The sequence below is a fragment of the Bos mutus genome, chromosome 7 (assembly GCF_027580195.1).
Source record: "Bos mutus isolate GX-2022 chromosome 7, NWIPB_WYAK_1.1, whole genome shotgun sequence".
Classification (NCBI taxonomy): domain Eukaryota; kingdom Metazoa; phylum Chordata; class Mammalia; order Artiodactyla; family Bovidae; genus Bos; species Bos mutus.
In genome coordinates this window covers 90,571,000-90,594,439 of record NC_091623.1, presented here as the reverse complement: position 1 = coordinate 90,594,439, position 23,440 = coordinate 90,571,000, and the positions used below count along the sequence as shown (strand labels likewise).

At 57.7% G+C, this 23,440-nt stretch overlaps 1 protein-coding gene across 4 annotated transcripts in view; it reads right to left on the bottom strand.

Moving 5' to 3' along the window:
- The window catches only part of CXXC5 (CXXC finger protein 5), a 34,175-nt gene extending 13,333 nt beyond the window's left edge, over positions 1–20,842 (bottom strand). Inside the window, exons 1-2 of one of the 4 annotated variants that reach the window (XM_070374441.1) lie at positions 20,328–20,839; positions 3,483–3,600 (exon numbers count right to left, since the gene is read on the bottom strand). The gene's annotated coding sequence lies outside the window, so the exon portion shown is untranslated. Of the gene's footprint in view, positions 1–3,482; positions 3,601–20,164; positions 20,304–20,327 lie in introns of those variants that run through there. The other 3 variants (XM_070374442.1, XM_070374440.1, XM_005900182.3) reach the window with 3 other exon arrangements.
- Between the last annotated feature and the right edge of the window lie 2,598 nt (positions 20,843–23,440).

Here is a 23,440-nt window from a genome sequence, read left to right as displayed (position 1 = left end):
GCAAACAACATGCCTGAGTGCCCAGGGCCTACCTGGCCCTCAGCACAGTGGGCTGGCTGGTCACTGTGCCCAAGGCTCCCAGCAGTAAGCTGGGTCCAGACCCCCACCTCTATCGCCTCAGCGGCCCCCAAGAGCAGGGGTGGAGGTGTGTGGGGGACATGTAAAGCCCAGCTCCTCAAATTCCAAATCCAACAGAAAACTGGCCCGTCCTGATAGTTGACAAATGGGGAAACTGAGGCTAAGGAATCCGTGTAAGGTTATGGTGTTTGTGGCAAAGCTACAGCACCAATGGGCCACCCCAGGAACTCAATCCCCTCCCGTCCCCTGTAGTCCTCCAGCTTCCCTATCTCATCGGTCATCCCCCGGCCCCATCCGCTCTTGGCTGGGGGGCGGTGGGAGAGGACACACGAGCAGCTCTCTGCCCGAGTTGAAACTGGACTGTTCAAGTCAGCTACTCCAGCACCGCCCAGCCCCTAACTACGCCAGGATCCTAGGGTGAGGGGGCGCGGGGAACCCCAGGCTCCCCGTTTGGGGACAGGGCGTCCTGGGCTCGGCTGGGTTAAGCTAGGCCAGCAGAGCTGGCTCCCACCCCGAGAACGGCGGCCAGCTCTGGGGCACAGGCCCCAGAACGGCAGGAACAGCCGCCATCACCTCGGGCCTGGAGCGGGAGGCGGCGGCGCGGGGAGGGCAGCCGGGCCTAATTAGTCTGCCTGGGACCCGGGCGGGCGCCGGGGCGGCAGACGCGGCCGCCGGAGCCGCGCAGGCACGTCTGCGCCCGGCCGGGAGGCGGCGGGGAGCCGGGAGGCCGCGCGCCCTGGGACGCGGTAGGACGGGCGGGCGGCCTGGGAAGGCCCGGGCTGAGGAGATGCCGGCCCCGAACAGGCCTGCCTTCCCTCATTCCTCGGTGCCACCAGGCGCAGCAATTAGAAGCTTTCAAAGTTTGTCCTTAATTGGTTTCATTTTTGCCTCATAAATGATTCATGGCCCTGGAGGTCTGGGAAGGGGAGGGAGTGGCAGGGGGAATTTGGGAGCCAGGCCCCCTACCTGAGGCTGGAGAGGGGCCTGCAACCTTTGCCCAGTTGAAGAAGGGCTTGGGGAAGCCTCAGGCAGGTGGGATCCTCCAGCAAAAATAAAAAACCCCGGCCCTCTCCTCAGGGCACTAACTAATTAGCAACCGTGACTTCTCTGCAGACCAGTTCTGCAGCCAGGCCCAGAGCCACCGCAGCTGCTGCGGCCCTGGGAGGGTGAATAATAATATAATGATAACAAAATAAAAGTGTCAATAGTAATAATAAAGATGGTGAACACTTAAAGTTCTCACTTAACTTTCGGACACGCAGTTAACAACATCTCTTTTAACCACCAACCCTAAATCCCCAAACATTATCAGGAAGAGGTACCAGAATCCCCATTTTGCAGTTAAAGAAACTGAGGCTTGGAGAGCTTAAGGTCACTCCTCTGCCCCTCCGATGCTCAAACTCCTCACTCCCCAAGGTCTCAGTAGCTTGGGGCTTAGGGCTGGACTTCTGGAACACTGCCAGTGAGTTAGGAGCTCCAAGTCCTAAGGAAGCCTGCAGAAGACCCCAGAAAGGTCGAGTGATGCCATATCCACCTGGGCCAGGTTAGCTCCGTCCCTCACAAAGCTGTGTGACCTTGACTGAACAATGTCTTCACACACCCTTAACTGGCCCATCTGTCAAATAGGAAACAGCGGCCCTATGACCCCCACCAGCGCTCACTTGTGCTGGGCATGGGATCAGAGAGATGTCATGGACCCCATGCTCAGGGAGCTCCCAGTCTAAAAGAATGTGGATGTACACAGAGAGAGGGGCTTAGTAGAGTCTGTGCAGAGAACTCCAAGCACTCAGCCAGTCACCTGCTGAGGGCTTCTTGGGGGTGAGGTGGACAGAGGAAGTGTCTCCCTTTTAAGCACATTCCCCAGTGGCTCAGATAGTAAAGAATCCGCCAGCAATGTAGGAGACCAGGGTTCGATCCCTGGGTCAGGAAGATCCTCTGGAGAAGAAAATGGCAATCCACCCATTGCCTCCACCCAATTGCCTGGAGAATTCCATGGACAGAGAAGCCCTGGTGGGCTAAAGTCCATGGGGTCGCTAATAGTCGGCCACAACTGAGCTACTAACACAACCCACACAGAATGCTCAAGGAATGGGTGTGGCCCACTTAAACCCTAGGCTAGAGGTCAGACCTTGAGGAAACCCAGAACTACAGACTACATCAAAGGGATATTTGATGAAAAATGCCCAGCTTAGTCTGTCCAGGACAGTCACTTTTATTCTGAACAACTATGAGAGGTGAGGTCTACACAATTATCTGCAAGGCCCACTTGGTCCCTAGGGACCTCCTGGAGGTAAGGAAATGCACTCAACAAATTCAGGAGCAGATGCTATATGGGGCTTTCTGGTGGCTCAGTGGGTCAAGAATCCATCTTTGATGCATTAGACGCAGAAGACATGGGTCCAATCCATGGGTCGGTAAGATCCCTTGCAGGAGGGCCTGGCAACCCACAACCCCAGGAGAATCTCATGGACAGAGGAGCCTGCGAAGCTACAGTCCGTAGGGTTGCAAAGAGTCAGACACAAATGAAGTGACAGAGTAAATGCTGTATGGACTAACTCCCCCTAGAGGCCCCAGGGCTCTGGGCCGCTAGCTGGCGGCTCTTGGGTACCTCATAGATACCACCTCCTCGTGTGTCCTCCAGCTCCTGTCCCAACCACTTGCACCAGATTTCCCTCCACAAACTCTGCCTTCTCAGGCCCTGGCACTTGCTCAGTTCCATTGTCTCCCTGCTCTCCCACCCAGCCGGCCTCCACCAGGCAGCGAAACCGAGGCCTCAAGTGGTTATACCTCCCACTGTCTCCTTCCTCCCTGTGCCTCCTCACAGCCCTCTGAGTGGCGTACGTGATCGTCCCTGTGTCCCAGTGAGGAAAATGAGGCTCTGAGCAGAAGCTAAAGGGACTCATCCAAGACCACACAGCTTAAGGAAACCCAGGCCCAAATCTCTTGAAAGACCACGTTGCTCACCTTGCTGGCCTCCTAGAGGTCACATCCCTGACCTGAACCAGGACTAGCTACTTCTTGCCCGAGCCCCGACCCATCTTCTGTCTAGACAAAAACTATACTGAATCCGCATTCCTCCAGACACAAGATCTTGGTCAGACCGTTGTGGTCAAGGGCCCTGCAGGGGGCCCAGGAGGTAGCAGGGGTCCCTACATACTCCGAGAGCCCTAGGGTATGGGGCCTCCTGCCTCAGCCCAGTTGGGTCATCCCAAAGGTTGGGTGGGAAAAGTCCCAAGATACAGAGTACCACAAATGTCTGGGGAGGGGTGTGGAGGAAGCACAATGATGTCAGGGTGGAGGGGGTTGGCCATGTTCTTTGGCCCTCTCTCGGGTACAGTCAACTTTAAGGCTCCTATCACACACTAGGGAGGGGGCTGCCTGTGGAAAAAAGGAAGAAGCCTAACCTTTATACATCCGCTACTCCATTCTGCTGGAGAATATAGCTGAATGGCTTGGGCAAGTCATACCCTCTGAGTCTTCAGTTGTTTCATCTGTACAGTGGATCCAAACTCTATGGAAAAGCTTTGGGAACAGGTTTAGAGGTTTTCCTTGAGAAAAGGGATTCAGAAGAACTGGATGAAACACTCGGTGGTCTATGTTGGCTGGGGGCACTTGTATAGTAGAAGCTTGACAACTGCTTGATAAACATACAAACAAGTGGCTGAGTTCTCAGACTTCAGAGTGCCTCTAAGCAGGTCCAGGCGACACCCACTTCCCAGGTGTCCCCCCTGAGCCAGGACATTGGTCTGCCCAGCCAGGTCTCTGGGGTCCCTCTCCCCGGCCTGACCATCTCAGGTGGGTCAGCACTGACGTCAGCAGGACCAGCTGGGCGTGGAGCCCGCCACCTCTGGAACCGCCAATTAATTAACTTTTTCAAATTAATTTCCCAAGCAAAATTCCATAATTACATCTGTCTCCATCAGCCTGAGCTGGGCAGGCAAGACGACCCCGCAATGAGATGGAATATGACCATACCAGGGGGTGACCATACTGGCCCCAGGAAGAGGTCAGAGACACTGGAGGTTGGGTTTAACCCCAGCAGGACAATGGTCTGGTATCCTTATGGATGCTGAATGGAAGGGGAGGGGGCCAAGAAACCAGAGCCCTGCACCCCTGCAAGCCAGGCGGTGGAGGGCTCAGAGACACCTATGCCTACCCAGCTCATCCTGCTGCCCCAACCCCCGACTCTGTGCCCCCAAACCACAGTGGGTCTTGGCAGGGCCCAGTAGCAGCACAGGCACTGCGAGGCTGAGGAGGCCACGACTGCGGCGTTCTAATTTCCCAAAGGGGCTGAGATTAATTAGCTCACACACAGGCGCAGAGAGGGAGAGTGGGAGCAGGGGCGGGTAGCGTCAGGCGAGGAGCTGGCTGGCACTCCCCCCACCCGCCCGGCAGGCAGTCAGGCGGCCTTGACAGCCTGGGTGCTCTGAAGGTCAGTGGCCAAGCCGGCTGAGCCAGCAGACTGGCACTGTCGTCTTCCCAGAAGCCCGGAGACCAAGACTGGGAGGGGCAGCAACCAGGACAGCTGGTGGAGGTGGGGGCGGGGGCCACACTGATGAAGTCCGTGCCAGGTGCTCTGTCCACACCCTCTTCTTTTATTCTCCCAGCAGCCCAAAGAGGTAGGCACCATGGCCTTCCCATTTCACAGATGAAAACACTGAGGCTTAGAACTGAGTTAAAACTCATGCAAGTTGTGGACGGTTAATTCCGTGCTGACACGAGGTCTGCAGGAGCCCTGGGCCTGGGGGACCCGGAGACCAGCTGCAGAGTTTGTGAGTGTGGCTGTCTGACTGTGGCTTACCTCTGTCTCAGAGCATGTGCTCGGCAGACTCTCAGTCATTTTAGAGATGCAGAAACTGAGACCAGAAAGGGGAAGTAACTTGCCACATGGCACAAGGCCCCAAACCCAGACTTTCTGCCCCTCCATTTCAGGCCAGCACCAACTTCCAGCAAAACAAACCCAACTCGGTGACCTGTAGTGAGACCTGCCCCAGGGCCACGCTGTGCCTGGTGCTCTCTTTAGCTAACCAGTACACTGATCAGGGTGGGGTGGTCACTGTCACCCTTGTGTACAGAAGAGGAGGCTAGCTCCAGCTCAAGGGCACTTTCTTAACTTCTCCCTGCAGGGCTCCCCAGAGAGGAGAAAGGCGTCCCCAGGGAGGTGGGAGGGTAGGGATGGGAGAGGTGTATGATGCTGATCAGGCCCCTAAGCAGTTCTCACAAGCCTAGCAATTGACCTTCCCAGAACTTGTCTGCAAGAAGATCCTTGCAACCCTAGGGAGACTCAATCCGCTCCCTGGGCCACGCCTTGACTCCTACCCGACACCCAGTGAATCATGTCTCCGCAGAAGCCAAGGGCAACAGGGCTTACCCTCCCCAGGCTTACGGGATCAGCAGTCCCAAGGTTCTTGGGTCCAAGATAACAGACGGCCCTAGAAGAGTCATGGGGTGGTGCCTAGGTGGGGAGGGGGCTGGCCCAACTAGGAATATTCTTCGTTGTGTTAATTATGGGACATGGGTAGAAGCCCCCCTGAGGCACAGGTCTACATGGGGTTTGGAGCCAGGGTTCCCCTCCCACTCTGCAGCCTCAAGCTAGGAGACCTCAGACAAATGGCTTGACCTTGCTGAGCCCACTCTCTGATCTGTGAAATGCCCACCATGATAGCCCCACCCCGACCAGGGTCCTAGACAGGATGAATGTGAGGTTCTCAGTGCAGGGCCAACATGCATAGGTGCTCAATAAATGAGCGCTGTGTGGTTATTTTTACGGTCATCCTCAGGCAACACCAGAATGAGTGAAAGCACTGCTTGAGCCAAGAATGTTGGGTAACCCAGGCTGTGGCCCCAGTTCCGCCACTGTTTGAGTCTGAGCCAATCTCTTATGTCTCAAGTTTCCCCAGGCTCAAGTAGAGCATCCCCTGTCCTGCCCTCTTACCTGCAGGAACCCGGGGAGGTACACATACGAAAGGGGTCTGAGGGCTACAGCGAGGGCAGTACTCTGCCATGCTTTTCTGGCCACAGGAAGAGCCCACTTCTACTTCTTACCAACCTTTCCTATTTCCTTGTCCCCTTCCCACCCTAGCCTGGCCTGCTCCATGTCCACGCTTCTTCAAGCTCCCACAGTCCCAACAGCCCTTCCATAGGTGTATTCCAAGCCCCTCACTACCCTGCAAAGGCCACATTAGCCACCTGGAAATCCCTGAGTCTAACTTGTGGCTTTGCTATCTGTTGGGGGTTAGGGGATAGAAAAAAAATCTGGGAACCATGGTTGGCTCTCTGTGTATCTAACCCCAGGAGTGTGCACCCAAGGATTCCAGGTTCCTCTGTCCTGGGTCCCATCCATTCCCAACCATTCCCCTCCCAGTGATCCCAAGCTCAGCTTCCTCAATCCCACACTCCATCATTCCCATCTAAGAACAGCCCTAGAGAAGGCTAAATCCACGACATTCTAATTAAGGAGTCTTTGGTGTGGGGTACCACTCCCAGAAAAATGCCAGCTTTGGTGGAGCCAAGAGGTGGAGAGGAGGGCTGGACTCACCTGGAGATCCAAATGAGGCATGGTGCGAACCACACCCCACCATCTACTTTAGGTCTTGCAGTTTTAAGACAGAGATAAGGGTCATACCCATTTTACAGGTGGCTAAAGTGAAGTCAGAGAGGTCGGCAAACCAGGTCATGATTACACAGCAGGCAGTGACCAAACCTGGTGTGGAGCCCAGGCCTGTGCAATTCTAGAGCTGATGGCTCAGGGACAGCCAGTTCTCCTGACTGGCCACTGCTGTTTGTTTTCTTCAGGTTGCCTGGTCCTCTCTTCTCCCCAGCCACTGTCCAGGCCGTTATGGGGGAGACCTATGTGGCCAGGAGGTGGGAGCCAACATGGGCCAGAGTTCACCTGCCCCTTGACTTCTGCTGTCTCAATCCTGTGGGACCAGAACGAGCTGCCCTCTGAGCGTTAGGAGACTGTATCCAAAGTCCTTCATGAGCAATGAAGTCATCCTCATTGGACTCAATTCTCTCATCTGAAAAAGGATACCTTTTTTGTGTGTGAAATATAGGTTATGCCCCCAGTTCTGCTCACTCAGGGAAGGCAAGCGCCAGCCCCAATGGGCAGCAGAAGCACAGAGGCTCCCCGAGGGCATCCCCCTAACCCAGCAGCCCAGCCCTTCCTTGTATTCAGGCCACGGACTAAAAATCAGGGGCTAAGTCTGAATTCTGAGTCTTAGGGTGCTGGCTGCAAGGCAGGAGGCCAGGGTGACCAGGGAGGGTGGACTAACAGACTCCTGAGGGCACTCAGCCCACTAGATCAAGGGAGTCTCATTCCTTCCCAGTCTCTGGCACCCCGCAATCTCTCAAGGACCCTGCTCCCCGAGTGGGGGGAGCAGCTGGCCACTTGGCGCTCCCAGGAAAATCGATTCTCCGTGGCTTTCCTTCTTCAGCCTCTCCTCTACTGAGCTACCCGCCCCCCCCGCCCCATCCCTTCCCCATCAACCCGCAACTGGCTCTGCCTGGGCTAGAGTTCCCCATACTGGAGGGCAAGTGAGTTTAACACTTCCATGCCTGTGACTGGGGCCTCCTTCCCCAGGGGTGGGGAAACATCTCCCCTCCCGTGCCCACCCTGCAGAATTCAGCTGACTCTACACGGCCAAGGGTGGGTCTCCTTTGTGTGAGCCTACACGGGCCTTTCAGTGAATGGAGCCCCAACCTTGTTGGGAGCGAGCCTGTGCACACCAGGCTCCATGGGGTCAGTGCCCTGTGCCCAGCTCTTCGCACCATCTGGGTGAGAGCTGTGGCCGGAGAACAACGGCCTGAGCCTGTGACAGGATGGAGCACATATACCAGCGCCTTACTGGAGTCGTGTATGGGGTCCATGTGTGACTGTGTTTGTCCATCCGTCTGTGTGTTTGTGTCAGCATGTGTCGTGTGTGTGTGCCAGAGGCTGGGGCTGTGAGTGTGACAGCGAGTGTCCACAACGACTGTGACTGGGCCCTGCCCGTGAGTGTCAGCAATGTGTGCTGAGTGACTGTTTGTCCCAAGCGTGTGCCCCTGGGTGTGCCGCGTGGGATGTGCGTGAGTACGCGCTGCCTGCCAGGCCGCAGGGCCTCGTGGGGCTGCTGGGGATGGGGTGACTCACATCTCCTGAGCTCATCCCGCCGCCAGCCCGCCCAGCTCACCCTGCTCTGCTGGGCTCATGGCCGCCAGCGCTGGGGGCTGGGGGGTGGGAGGGAGGCAGGCGCGGGCAGACGCGGCAGGGAGGCCGCTTGATAAATAACCTGCTGCTTCCCCAGGCCTCTGAGAAGGGGAGGCTGCATGGTGGGGAGCAGTGGGGAGCAGGAGGGAGGCAGTCCTGGCCCCCAAGCTCCGGCGACCCTGGCCCCCACAGCCCAGGCTACGACTCCGGTTCCTGTTTCATCGAAACCTGAGCTGGGAAAAGCCTATCGGGTCATCTTGCCTGTCCCGCCGGCCGCCAGGCCCAGGCAAGCTGCCCCTCAGGGGACAAGCCCGCAGCCTGGCCGCCCAGCCAGTGGGTGGGTGGGTGGGGGGAGGATATTTCTGTCCAGACTAAATGGAGCTCGAGGCCTCTGTCTGCAACCCCCCCAACAGCTGCTCCCAGGGGCCCCCTGGCTCTGCAGGACTGAACTAAATATAGCCCCCCACCTCAGCAAACCCCCAATGTTCACCTCTTCCCATTGACCCCACCCACATGAGGGTAGGGGGAAGGCTGGAGAACCTGCTGTGTGAGCCTAGGCCAGTGCATCCCTCTCTCTGGGCTCTCAGCTATGAAACATTAAGTATTACTCAGCTCTAGGCCCTGACCTGCCAAATAGGCCTTATCGGAGAGAAGATGCAAGTGACTAAATTGGGGTCTTTGTCCAGGGAGGTAAGGGCTGAAGTCCCCTCCTTCAAAATGACTCCAGCCTGCTTCAGCAAAAGAATACCAGGGGAAGCTCTCGCCAGCATCCCCAAGTACCTTTAGGCTTATAAACATGGTCCCCTTCATCCTGCTTGTTCTTTGCCCAGGCTGGGCAATACCAGGCTCCTCCAATCTGCCCCAGCCGGACCCTGGCCAGGAAACAAGTTGTGCCAGGCTTGGGGAGGGGGGAGACGCGGGAGCATGACAGCTGCTATTTCCTGGAGGCCACAGTTGGGCACAACCCGGATTCCTGCCCGGCTCCACACTCCACCGGACAGCCTCTCCCAGGCTCTGGCCTTCAGCAGGGCACCCCTTCCCCAGTGTCAGCCCCGTCATCAGCCAGGGTCCCACCCAGTCCCTCTTGTCCCCTGCACTGGTACAGACAGGAAGGAGGTGCCGGATGCACCTTCTGGCCTGGGCTGGGAGAACGGTGGTCTCTGCAGGGTTCAACAGGCGGGGGAGGCAGCCCCAGCTTCCCCCCTCCTGCCTGCCTGCCCACCCGGCTGCTTCCCCCAGCCCCACACGCACCGAATTCCCTACATGCCTGTCTGTCTCTGACAGCTCGCGCAAATACTTGGCTGCGCGGGCACCCGCTGTTCTGAGCCCGCTGCGCCTCCTCCCCTGCCTTCCCCGGGGGGCTCTGCAGACACAGCCAGGGACGGGAGGGGGGCCAGAGCAAGAAGCTTGGTGGGCAGTAGGGGGAGTGAAGGCAGGAGGAATCAGTCTCAGCGCCCATCCCCAGGCCTGGGGGAACTAAGGGATTTGGGAGGCCACCGTGAACCAACCCTAACTGGGCGGCAGCTGCTGACACCCCCGCTGCCCCCCGGAACCTCCCAGGAGGACCTTCCGGAGGCCTCCCACTCGTCTCAGCCGATGAAACAGCATCTGCCACCCCCGCGGCGGCAGCTCAGGACAGGGCGGAGGGCACCGCAAGGCCCCTGGGGAAGGCTTTGAAATCTGGACTATGGCCCAGCCCCTCCTGAGAGCCTCGGCCCCCCACCACAGGCCCAGCCCTGGAGCGTGGGGCGGCTGCGTTCCAGCCCTCCTGCAGTGTGAGGGGTACACTCGCCCAGCTGCCAGGCCTGGGACGTCTCCATTGGACTGGCTGGGGGCCTTGTTTGCCCCCAACTCTCCTCCTTCCTGCTTGCCTCACCTCCCTCCCCGGGGACCAGTGGACGAAACACTTCCTGAGAACAGCTGGGATTTTCCGCTGGACACTGGCCTTGCCGGTCAGACCCTTATCTGCACCCCCCAACCTCATTCCTTCTCCTAGAGTCACCCCTTCAGCCAAATCATACTCCCACCCAACCGCCAAGGACACCCCTCCTCTCCCTACCATCCTCCCACTTGCCTCAGCGTCCCCAGTACCCAGCACATGTCCAGGCACTGAGTAGACAATGAATGAATGGCCGGCCACATGGAATGACATGCTCCATTTTGCAGATGGGTATACTGAGATCAGGAGCGAGCCCAGCTCCCATCCAGGCTCTTCCTGAATGGCAAGAACAGCCCTGGCGGAAGGGCCCTTCTCTATTGTTTCCCACCTGGTACACTTTCTACCCCAGGAACCAATGCAGCCCTCCCAAGCTTCTCAGGCATCAGGGTGACTCCAAACAGAACTTCTCAGTGCTCTGGGGCCAAATGCCCAGCTGACTATTCAGGACCACTGACCCAACTCTCCCAAAGCGTTAGGGTGGGCTTTAAAAGAATTGCAACTGTACTGTCTTTGTGACTAGACTGTGGGGTGAAGCCTCCTCTCCCCATTGCACAGATGGGGCTGCAGAGGCCCCCAGGGGAGGGGGGAGCTGCAGGCGGCCGTGAATCAGAGGGGGAGCTGGGAAGCCGCCCGGCCCTGCCGGCTGTCGCTGGAAGCAACAGCCTGCATTTCCTCCTCACACTGGTGCCTGGGGAAGCGTGGGCAGTGGGCGGGCGGGCACTGCCGTGAGGACCCCTCCCGTGCCTGTAGGCTAGCTTCGTCCCCTCACTGCCTGCCTGGGCCCACACAGTCCACTCCCCGTGCTGGCGTGATTTATTTCCAGAGAGGGGCAGACCAGAGGCAGAACTGGGTTTCATGTCACTGGCGGGCACCACAGGGAAGCCCCTCCTCTCAGATTCTCAATGTTCCTAGCATCGAACAAGGTTGAAACATGACCATTCACGCTTCCTTCCAGCAGTAAAGCCCACGGTTCTGTGATTCTAGACTCTCAATGCGACAAGAATCCTGACAAGAATCCCTCAGCTCCAAGCATTCTATGATTCTAGACTCCTGTGACTTAAGATTCCAGGCCACTGAGACTGGACACCGCCAGAAGAAAGAGGGGCCAAGTCCACTCCTACCTGCTGCTGGGGGCCCAGCTAAGCAATTTTCTATCGAGCTTTGGGGGAGGTGGGTCAGGCAGGAAAGGAGCTGGGCTCTCCCATCGGGGTCACCAGGAACTGGACGTGAGGCTGTGGGGCAGGGCAGGGGGTTATGGGGATCAAGCTGGTCTAGTCCTGGAGGACAGGCCACCACCTTGTGGCAAACACAGCCACGGACGCTGCAGCCGTCAGGAGGCCCAGACCTCGCCAGAATGCAAGCAGGTAGGTGGGGCTTTGTCAGCTTGTGCCCCCACCCTGGAGCTCAGAGGGAAGAGGGGTGTCAGGTCAGGGCTGGTCTCCCTGCTTCTCAGGTTCCAAGCCAAGCTCCATGCTTCATCTTCCAGTCTTCACCACCCACTGCTTCCTCCTTCCCACCACAGTCCCTCACCTCTCAGGCTCCCAGGCCAGCCCCAGCCCAGGCCAGCTGGCAGCCAGCCAGCCGGGGCAAGGTTCCCAAGCCCATTTGATAGATGGAAAAACTGAGGTGGCGGGGGAGAAGACGACATGACCTGCCCCAAGGGCTCAGCCTTGGCAGCCTACTGGTCTCTGGATGCATCTCTCAGTCCTGCCCCTCAACCTTGCTTCCTAGAATCCTCTGCAGGGCCAGTGGGTCTCCCCTGAACAGTCTCCTCACCAACATAAGTACATCTCCCCCATCCTGGTATCCCTTGACAACACTCAATTCCACAGCCAATCACCTGCTCATTCATTAATTCATTCTTTCATTCACCCAACTAGCCAATCAGCCCATCTTCCCACAAATGCCAGGTCCCTTGCCAGGGGTCTGGGGGACTCAAGAAGCAAAGAGAGCAAGGCCTGTACCCTGCAGGCATTGATGGAGTGCCTGCTGTGTGCTAGGCAGTATGGACTGCCATGCACAGCCCAACCCTGCCTGTCCTTGTGGTGTTCATAGCCCATCAAGGGCTCTGCCAGGACCCAATCCCACTTGCAGGAGTGGCAAGTCCCAAATGCTCCACCCTCAGTTTCCTCATCTGTATATGGGGAAGCTAATGGCACCCACATCATTGGCCTACTGTGAGGAATGAACAAAGTGAAGGCTAGAAAGCTGTCCACACAGTACCTGCCCTCAGTCAGGGGCTGGGACGGTTTAGCCGTTGTCATCACCATTGTTAAGACCTACTATGATTATTATAGTAATAACTGGGAGACAGCGAGTGATTAGAGCAGCTAAAGCTCTTCAAACACTTAGCTGGTGCCAGACACTGAGAGGACAGGAAGGAATCACTGCCACATCCCGTTGCAAGGCTAGCAAGGAGCAAGCCCAGTAACCTCCCATTAGCATCTGATGATCAAGGGACTCGATGGTTAGAAGCATGGCCCTGCCTCCACGGAAGGTCTACTCCAACATGTGTTTATGGGTGCCGCACATGTATATGCAAGCTTTTAACCATGCACATGAATACATGTCCACAGGAAAGCTGGGAGGGCCGGCAGGTGAGGTGGGAAGCAAAACAGCAGTGAAGGGAACACAACTGCTGACGCTGGCTCAGGCCTCCCATCCTAACCCACTCCACCCTGGCCAGTGATCACAGCAGAGCTGAGGGAACCGTGGCAAGAGCAAGGACCAGGCCAGTGAGGAGAGGCCCGAAAAGATGCTTTGCATAGTTCTGGCCACCAGATTACAGGCCTAGGCTAGGCCCCTAGGTGGGGGTATGGGGGCTGCCAGGTGCCTGCAGTCCCACATGGGTCAGGCCACTGCGCCTGCACTTTATGCCTGTCCCGGCATGGCGCATGAGCATTCTTGCTGGCAGACCGGCCAAGTCCGAGGAGGTCAGGGGAAGTCACGGTGAAGGGAGGGAACAGTGGGCCCAAGGGCCATGTGGGGTCTGCCGGACAGGGGAGGGTGGGCACAGGGCTCCCCCTGGGCCACCGGGCAGGCCTGGCTCTGCCCTGCTGGGGCCAGCAGCTGGAGGGAAGTAAATATAGCGCGGGGCGTCCCGGCCACATTCCTGGGAGGCCAGTGCGGCCCGCCTGCCCGCTGCTCTAGGCAGAGTGCAGCAGCCAGGGCCCAGAACTGCCCCTGCCCTCTTCCCAAACAAACAGAAAAATAAATAAAACCAGCTCTCACGGCCAGCACAGCTTGGGGGATGGGGGCAGGAAGGGGTGGACAGGGTTGGGGGGGCAGCCAGGCGTACCAGTTGCCGCTGTTTCTGTCCTGCTGGGGAGGAGGAGGCCAACAAAAAGAGAAAAATGGAGGGAAAGGGCAGAGGGACAGCCAGAGATGTGAGAGAGGGGGAGAGGACACGCAGGAGAGACCAAGTTTTGACAGACAGAGGTGTGTGGGGGGGCAGGTTAAGAGTGATATGGATGGTATCAGGGCTGGGGAGGAGGCACAGGCAGCCCTGAGGTCAGTAATTCAGCAATTCAGTGACAGGGATACCCCGGGGGGGCAGCAGGCAGACAAAGGGGGCCTGTGGGCTGGGGCAGGGGGCTGGCTCCAAAGGCCATGAAATATTAAAGACCTTAGGCCAATGAGTGACAGAGGTCATAGAAATAAGGAGACTAGCCAGGGAGATACAGGAACCCTGGAGCAGACCACCCCCCCAGCCCCGGACCCAGTCCCCCTCCACCACCTCCTGAGCCCAGCCAGCCTCCCCCAGCTCTCCTCCGCCATGGCTGCTTTCTGTCTTTCCATCCAGACGGAGGATGGACTGAGGGTGGGAGGGGCCCGGGGGATTAGTGAGGGCAGGGGACCTTTGCCGTTCTCTCTTCCCTCCGGCTGATCTGTGCACAGCCGGCCCTCCAGAGCTGCCAGCCACCCTAGTCAGAAGGCCAGGAGGCCTGTCAGCACAGCCACTGCCACAGGCACCTCCTGGGGAAGGAGGGGGTAGACATCCAGCTTCCCCTTCACAGAAAAAAAAAAAAAAAAAACAGCACCACCACTTTCCACAGAGACCAGCGGGAGAGAAGGCCATGCCTCACAGCTCAGCTGAGCCAGCCAGTCAACGGTCGAGCAAGCCAGCAGGTCATCCCCCAGCCCTCCCACCGCCGCCCCCTCCCCAGGCTCCACCATCAACTTCATGACCTTGGCCAGTCCCCCTGTCCCCGAGCCTGTGCCTTCACCAGCCCCACCCCACCACAGGTTTGGTGTGAGGAAAAGAAATAAGAGTACAAGTAACACCTTGAAAACCTGCAGGGGGGCTAGGGCCAAGGATGCAAGTAATCCTGTGAGGTCAGGCCCATCGTGGGTCCCATCTCACAGATGGGGAAGAGAAACCCAGACAGCCAGAGTGACGTACCCAAGGTCACACACCTGGCAACTAGCAGAATAAAGACAGAAACGCTAACCATGAGCCATGTGGGGGACAGGAAGTCCTCATCACCATAAAAGCCAACTTTGATTGAATGCTGACTATGGGCTAGCCACTGATGGTGGGCACTGCACAGCCATCCCTGTGTCCGTGTGAAAGCAGCCTTGTGAGGCAGGCATTCTTACACTCCCATTTCAGGGATAAGGAAACTGAGGATCACAGAACATACATGGACCAAAGGTCATACATATATCCAGCTTGGCAGTGACATGGCCAGGATTTGAAGCCAGGTCTGACTCCTGAGCCAGTGGTCAAATATACCTGTTTGGGTGAGGTCAAGGCTGGGAGTTATAAGGGGCCAGTAGCGGGGGAGCTCAGTGATCCTATTGGTACCTGGAACAGCCACCAGGAAAAGGTCAAAAACAAAGTCACAACTGCTAGACCACCAAGGGGTGGTCGGCAACTCCTCTGGGAATAAGGAGATGGGCAGAGCCTGTGGGGACACTGTTTAGGGGCTTGGCCAGAATGATCCTGGTCTACTCAGAGCCCAGGCACCAGATAGCACAAGCCCCTGCCCCTAGCATAGGGCTACTGAGGCCGGTCTATAAACAGTCAGCAAAGCCCCCAGGGCTGCAACCAGCACCTGAGGGCCGGTGTGCCAGGAACTAATCACACTCCACCTCCAGAGCCCCCAGTGCAGGCGGAAGAGGGGGCAAGATCCCCTCCCTCCCTCCCAGGCCCTGTGAGCCCAGAGGGAGGCCAGCATCAGAGGCAGGAAATGAAGAAGAATTTGCGATCTAATTGAGCTGGCGGGGGATTAGGCGGCAGAATGCAATTACAGGGGCTGGAGCAGGGCCAGGGGCACTGACACCCTGAGATGTGGCCTGGCCCAGGTGACTGGGCCGAGCCAGTCTCTGGCCAGAGACACCCTTTGGGGAGTGGGGTGGGGAGAGGGAGACAGGTAGGCAAAGACTGGGGCCAGAGCACTCTTCAGCACACACAGGATTGCAGGGTTCCAGCTCCATGAAATACCCAAATCAAGTTTTCCTGAGAATTCTTCCCCAGGGAACAGCCCTATGCACTCTCTCACGGGGAGCAGGCAGAGAGGAACACACGTTCTCACAGGCTCCACTCATGCATATACACACACATGTGTTCATGCTCCCAGGAAAGACCCACAGATCCATGTCCACTTGCATGGGGACAGGCTCCCAACCTGCAGACACACAGCAATGGCCCTTTGTTGCCAGTGGCTCCACCAAAGAGGGGAAGAACACAAAACAAAACAAAAAAATACACCCATGACCTTAAAATCCTTTTATTCCCGTAATCACAGGCTGCCATTGCCGTGGATACGCGCTGTCACCCCGGCCCCAGCCTGTCTCCCTCCATGGCTTCCAAACTCCCAGCAGGCAGGCAGACGGGGAGGCTGCCCAGTTACTGCTGGGGAGGGCAGGGGAGGAGAAGGACCGGGTGGGAGAGGTTCAACACCACACACGTTCACAGACTCAGGGCCTCAACTAGGGAGGGAGAGACTCAGAAAAACAGATGGGCAGACAGAGATACAGAAAGAGCAAGAACACAGACACCAGCTACCAAAGACACAGACCACTGTCAGCATAGCTCAGATATGCCCACTCCCAGAGTTACACTCTCTTTCCCAATTCAGTACCACTCAAGGAGTGATACAGTCCCAAATTTACAAGCGTATACAAAACACACAGATATACACAAATCCTGAACACACCCTCTCCAAAATTCTAGGCCCACACAACTCAGAATATACACATTCCTAGATTTACAGAGACAGACCCAACTTTCAGATATAGATTCTCAGGCTCACAACACACAGGTATATATATATGCGATGCAAACACAACTCTTAGATCCATAAACACATGTCCTGATTCAAATATACACAGGCTCAAACTCCCAACACCCCAAGATAAACAGACACACATTCAACACACATAGTCACAGATATATCCATCTTGAGTCATTAGCACACACACTGCCCAGATTCCCACATCCCATACCAACAGACTAGACCTACACAGCCTCACTGAACAGCTGACACTGCCTTTGGCTTTAGGGGGTAGGTAGAATGGTTGGAGATTCCTGGGTCCTTGAGGGGGCAGTCCTTTCTCATTGCCTGCAGCCTGGGAGGTGGGCTCAAAGTTGGGGGGAATAAAGGGGGAAGTAAGAGAAAGAAAAAAAGAAAAACTTGAGTGGGATATTCTTGTTGGGCAGTAGCGCGTGAGTAACTGGGGAGGCTTTTTGTGGTCTGGTGAGTTTCAGCTATGAGTGAGAGTTTAACTATTAATACACTTAATCAAGGGCACTTCACACACACACACACACACACACATGCACACCCTACAACCATATACAGAGGCTAGGATGGGACCAGGTGGTGGGGGGGTAAGACAGAGAGAGCCTCAGATAAAAAAGGGGAAAGCTCCATTCAGGGGCCCAGGGGGGTGAGGGTGAAGTCAATGATTCATTTCTGCAAGCCCAGAGGGTGGGGATTGACACATAGTAGGTGCTCAATAAATATACAGTGGGCCAATGAATGAAGAACTGAACCACATATAAAGGGTGGCAATAATAACAACAGTAATGATAAGTGAGCCCCGCCTCATCCTTGGCCAATTGAGACATGCTTCAGAACACCAAGCTGGGGAACTGGCTTTGACTTCATGGTCACCCCAAAAGACATGGGATCTAAGAAAGTAGGCCAGAGTCTGGCTCATCAGCATCCCAGCATCCCTCCACCCTATCCTTTACCCTGGAAAGTCAGCTGACCCCGGCCCAGCCTACACCCCTCCCTCCCAGAGAGACCCCCCCAATCTCCATTCTACTGTCCCATGAATAAGTAGGTGAGGTCCTAAAGAAAGCAGGGTATTTAATTCCCATAGACTTGTTTCTTTATCCAGATGGAACCTGCACCCCGCCCCCAACCCTATGAGCCTCAGCTTCTCATTTGCCAAATGGGTAGAAGCTGAAAAGAGGCAAGAGTTGGGGGTCACAGTAGGAACCCATGGAACACAGGCTTAATCTGGCCTGGGCCCTGGATGCAGAATCCTTCCCTTCCCCACCCAGCCCAGCCCTGCCGGGTGGACATTCCAGGCCTCACGTGATAAAGACGAGGCCGCTGGCCCACGGGTAAGTCAACAGGCTGTGTCGGGGGAGAGATAGGAGGCCCCGGCCAGGGTCACCTGCTGAGCCGGGAAAACAGCCGGGCCCAAATACACACATAAATAAGGCGCCAATGGACAGCCAGTCAGCCAAGGGTCTGTCTTCTGCAGAGGAAACTCTGCCCCCCACCTTGGAAAGGGAGGTGGCATGGGAGAGGGAGGCTCAAGTCTAGCTCTTGCTTCCCTGGGAGAGCCCCAGGTTCCTGCCAAGATTGGAGGTGGGGGGTGGGGAGGGGTGGGCTTCTACCAACGGCCCCAGGCCTAACTGAGAACTCACGAGGCCAACCTCCCTCAGCTGTTCCCACCCCTTCCCAGGGCAAAAATCACCCCCTCTCCCTCCTCCCCAAGGAGAGAGGACAATTTCCGTTCTGGGAATGGGGTGACAGCTGCAGAGCGGGCCACTATCCGCCCCTCCCCGCCCGACCCCGCCAGCTCTTGCTTGAGTCTCATCCAGGGAAACTGCTAAATCAACACTACGCAGTAGTAGGTAGCGCTGGCCTCAGTCTCCCCGCATCGCTCTCAAAAAGGCGTTTGGGAGGCGGCTTCGGGTCTCAGTCCCTGGTTTCCTAAGACGGTAGGCACCTAGGGTACGGGATTGGGGGGGGGGTCTTTCGGGAGGGGGATTAGGGCAAGCTTCGGCCAGCACGCCACCTAAAACCGTCTAATTGAAATGCTCTCACTTGCATGAAGAGCCTTCCCCCGGCCCCCGCCTCCCGCCCCCGCGGGCCGGGGCAGCTGAGGTGGCGCCGGGCGTTCAAATAGCGCTCCAAACAAGTCCGCAGCGACCGCGCACGCAGCCCCCGCCAGGCGGCCCCAGCGGAAAACTTGAAAGGGACTCTGTTTGCCGGCCGCCCTGGGGCGGCTCCGGCGGGGGCGAGGGCCGAACGAACGCACACGCCCCCTCCCCAGCGCTTCCTGCGCAAACGCGGGGAGGCGGGGGTGGGTGGGGGGCAGCCGGCCCACCACAAAACCTCGGCTCGGAACAGCGGCTGCGGCGCAGGGAAAGGCGGAGGTCAAGAGGCTGGCTCGCCAGAACCCCGCGCCCCGCTTCAGCCCCTTCTATCCGAAGACGCGACTCTCAGACCACCCAGGGTCCAGGGGGCAAAGTAGGGCGCGGCTGCCAACCCTTCAGACTGCCATCGCAGGAGACAACAGGGAGCAGGTCTTCCCGGAAGAGTCCCTACAGAACCCCCAAATCTGCTGGTTCCTCCTTGCAGCCCGTGGCACCAGCCCAACTCCGCGCACCCCTTCCGATTCCTGAGGGGGGGCACCAAAAAGCGATTTTGCTCCCTCATTGGGCGCTTCAGCTCTTCTGACAGGTCCCGGGAGGCGGCCCCCCGTTTAAAAACCGGGGTCACTCACTTTCTGTGGATCCTACAAATAAACAAAGCCAGGCGCACCCCGCGCTCCCCGCCGGAAAGCAGCCCATTACGGGCGAGGACAACTTCCCCCAGCAAGAAAATTAACACATTCTTCTCGCGGCGGTTCGGCCCCTCGCTCTGGGGAAGCAAAGAGGGAGGGGGGCTCGGGGCCAAACTTCATGGGTAAATTTGGGGCCAGAGCAGCGAAGCAGGCGGCTGGGACACCCACCTCCCACAGCTCCGCAGCTAGAAGAACACCCCCATTTTCCCTCCCTGGCTTTGCATGCTGCTTGGCCACGCGGGGCTCGGGAGACAGGCTGAAAGACTCCCTAAGGCTAGGGAGGAAGGGAGAGAGAGGCCGCGGGGAGCAGTGGTGGTCAGGGGTGATACTTTGACGAAAAAAAAAAAAAAAAAAGGTCAAACTTGATCTGCCCGCCAGACACCCCGCGGGCAGCGGGGGCGAGGAGCCTGAGGGGAAGTGTAGAAGTGGCCACCGCCCCCTCCAAAAGGAGGGGGAGACTCAGCCGCGCGTCGTCTAGGGCATTAAGAGCAGTGAGTGATGCCCCCAAAAGACAGGACTACGAATGGGGTCTGTTGGGGGGAGTGCGCGCCGGAGATCTCCAATCAGCCGCCCCCGCAGACGGAGCGCGAGCCCAGCGCCGAGAGGTAAAGACACGGGCTCCCGCCGCCCCTGTGCCCTCAAGCTCGAGTACTTGGGGAGGGGACAGTACCCCTCAGGGAGAGCCCCGGCCCCAATCCAAGGCGCCCAAGCCGCCGTCCCCGACCCTAAAACCCCTCTTTTTGTCTGAACTCAGTGATCTGCGACCGAGCTGACTGCGGCTTGGGGAGGCTTGAGTATAGAAGAGGCCACTGAGCGATCACTGGAGCTAGGGCTCCTAGCCCCCGGGGCTCCGAGGCTCAGATTACGGGCGCCCCCCGCCACACCCAAACACGGACCCCTCTTTTCCCGTCCCTGGCTCTCCGCACCTGAACTTCGGGGGAGCCCGCGCCGCCAAACTTTCCGCAGACTTGCAGCGAACTCCGGCCCCGGCCGCGCACCGGGCCCCGGGGGAGGAGAGGGAGGTAGGCGGGGAAGGGGAGGGGGCCGGCCTCCGGGGGGGTCGGGGGAGGGCCGTGGCCCGACACCTACCGGCTCTCAGAGTCGTCCAAGCCGCCACTGCCGCCGCCGCCGCGAGGCCGAGGGGGAGGGGCGGGGCGGGGAACTGCGCTCCGCTCTGGGCACCGCCACCGCGGTGCGCTCCGCTCCAGTCGCGCCGCCCGCCGTGCCCGGGTCCGGAGCCGGAGTCACGCCGCCGCGGCTGGCCGGAGGCGGGGAGGGGGGGGGAGCCTGCAGCACCTGCCCCTCCTCCCCCTCCCCGCGGCCCAAATTAAAAAACAACAAAAAGCAACTAATCACCCCCGAGCGTAGCGCGGAGCGACTGGCTGAGGGCGCAGCGTGAGGCGCCCGGACTCAGCAGGCGGCGCGCATGGCTGGGCGCAGGGCTGGGCAGGGCTGGGACGCGGGGCCCGGCTTCGGGGAACAAGGTTGGGCTGCTCTTCTCTCTCGGCTCGGGCGCCTGCTCTCGCCGCCGCCTCTGCTGCCGCCTCTACATCCCCGCTCAGGCTCCGCCGCCGCGCGCCCGCCCGGGCAGGAGCTCTGAACGCTGCCCGGGGGCTGCCGGCAAAACCCGGACCGGACTGCACGCCCCCCCCCCGCGCCACCTCGGCTCCCCTCCCTACTCCCTCCGCCTCCCTCCCGACGCAGCTCTGGCCACTTGGACGCCGCAGGCTCTGAGGCCGGAGCCGCAGCCACTGCGCCTCTAGCTCCCCGCGCTCTGACGAGGTCGGCCAAGGCTCAGCTCTCCAGCGCGCCAGGTCTTCACCTCTTTTCCCGCAACTTTACAAAAAAATAAGAGGACCTCACCCGTTCTGTAAGGAGTGCATGGGCTTGAAGACGCACCTTACAGGGAAATCCGCCATCCCTCTGCCTTTTCTCGCCAGCCGGCCGCGATGCTTCAAGGACCAGTAGGGAGGGTTTGGCCGCGCCCCTCAGCTCAGGTGCACGTGGGGCCGGGTACTCCTAGCCGAGCACTCTTGGAACTAGACGCATGTTCAAAGATTTCACTCTTCCCAGAGCGCTTTCCCATACTCAGTGGGCTCTAGTTCCCAGGGAGAAAGGGGGGGCAGACGTCCCTGTTCCCATTACACAGATGAGGAAACTGATTCGTGAAAGGACATTTTGTTTGCTACGCCGCCCCCAACCAGAACACTTGAGTCCTGAAGCTAAAGAGACCACATAGTGGTGTTCTGAGACGGTGGCCTGTGAACTCTGAGCCTGAAACAGTGCCTAGCACAGCGCCATGCTCAACAGACACTGGCTGAAAGAATAAAAACCCAGTGGATTCAGATTTGGACCCGCACATCCTCACCGTCATTCACTGGCCCCTCCATCTGCCCAGCTTGGGCTAATCCTAAAGCTGCATATGTCGACCTCTCACCACTTCAGAGACCCATAGCGCAAGCCCCGGGTCTTTCCCCAAGTGGAAAGTTTCTTCAGTTCTGTGGAATTCGTGGGGGTGGCTTTGTGCTTCCTGCGCCAGAGAAAACACAGCCCCCAAAGGAGAGACCCTAGCAGGAAAGGGGCAGGGCGGTTGGGGAAGTCTACCTAGGGTTAAATGTTACAGCCTGGGGCCTAGATAAGTGGGAGTTAACTGTGGCAGCCCGGGTGCCTCCAGTCACAGGAGCAGTCTTAGTGGAAGAAGTGGAAGCAGTTCCCACCTCACTGTCTCTTCTCCTCCTTGGTGTTGCTTGCCTGGGTGTTGCAGCGCCTGGGGCCTGGGTCTCACAGGAGCAGCCTGTGGATGCCCACCGTCCAAGCTTTCTAAATTTGGCTTTGGGACTTTGACCCAGCCAGGGGATAGGGGTGTGAGGGAGGTGTCAGAGGACAGAGTTCATCTGGAATGTGTTGCCTGTCTACCTGCCCTGACCTCCAAGGCCACAGGGAGTGACTCTCTCGTGGACACCCCCTCCCTTCCTCAAATGCTGAGAAGTGTTCTCTCAACTGTGTGTCAAGGAATGGCTCCTAAGTAGGGGGGGAGGCTTTAGCCTCTCCTCTCCAGCAATGTTCCTCAAAGCCACCCCAAACATACCACATGAGGAAAGCAAGGTACTTGATCTGAGAACATAGTTTTAAGACAAATGAACACCTCTAGATTATCACCCCTAAACTGCTTAAAGACAGACATTCTGGCTGACCCTGAGTGTCAGGTACTGTGTTGGACACTCACTTGACTATATGAGGAAAAAGGAGGCAGCGTCCCATGCCAAGATGACCAGAGATCTCCAAACACTTAGCCCACCACGATCTACCTTTTCTGAGGAAGCTCAGGCCCAGACTGTGAGGAGGGACTTGTTCCCCAGGAGTCAGCAGCAGGCCTCAGAGGATTAGGACCCAAGAAATGAAACTTCGTCCTCAGGGAACTGCAGCCTAGCTGGGGAGAATGTGGAATCAGGCCCTGCACACCTGAAAAAAGCTTCATGCTGAAATTCATGGGGTGTGGGGGACAGTACCTCCACCTTAGGGAATTACTACTAAATATCCACTTTTTCCCCAAGGACGTCTGCCCACCCTCCCCAACTTGGCAAAGGCCAAGGGGCTGCAGGCTGCAATGGAGATGAGTCAAGTAATCCCAATGGTGACTTTTTCAGGGATGGGTGTTTGCATATGTCTGGCCCAGTTTAGAGTCAATCTTGGAGTCTTCCCCTTCTCCTGGAAATTAAGTAGAGGGAGACCCAGATCCTCACCTCTCCACCCCAGATAGGAACCAGAGAGGAGACTGGCAGAACTGTCCACATGGAAAATGCAACATGAACAGGAAATGCCATGTGCAAGCCATCTGCATAGAACTGTAACCGTAACGAGTGAAACAAGAGGGAGACACCCAGGAAGGATTGGGCAGGAGGTCTCTGGCCTTGGGGGTGACTATCCCCACTCTATGCCCCTTCCACAAGAAGTAAAGGGATCCTGGTTCACTATTCCTCCCAAAAAGTATTTGAATTTCACATTGCTATTCAATCAATCTAAGGATTTAGGAAGCAATTTCCATAAGTCTCCAGTACCTGTTGGGGAGAGAAGAGGCATGCAGCCACCTGCCCTGTCTTCTGGGTAGGATCCTGCTCTCCTGGTTCTGGTTAGAATATCCATAGCTGGCATTTACAAAGCCTTCACCTTGAACAGGGCATTAAACTAAACAGTTAAGGCAC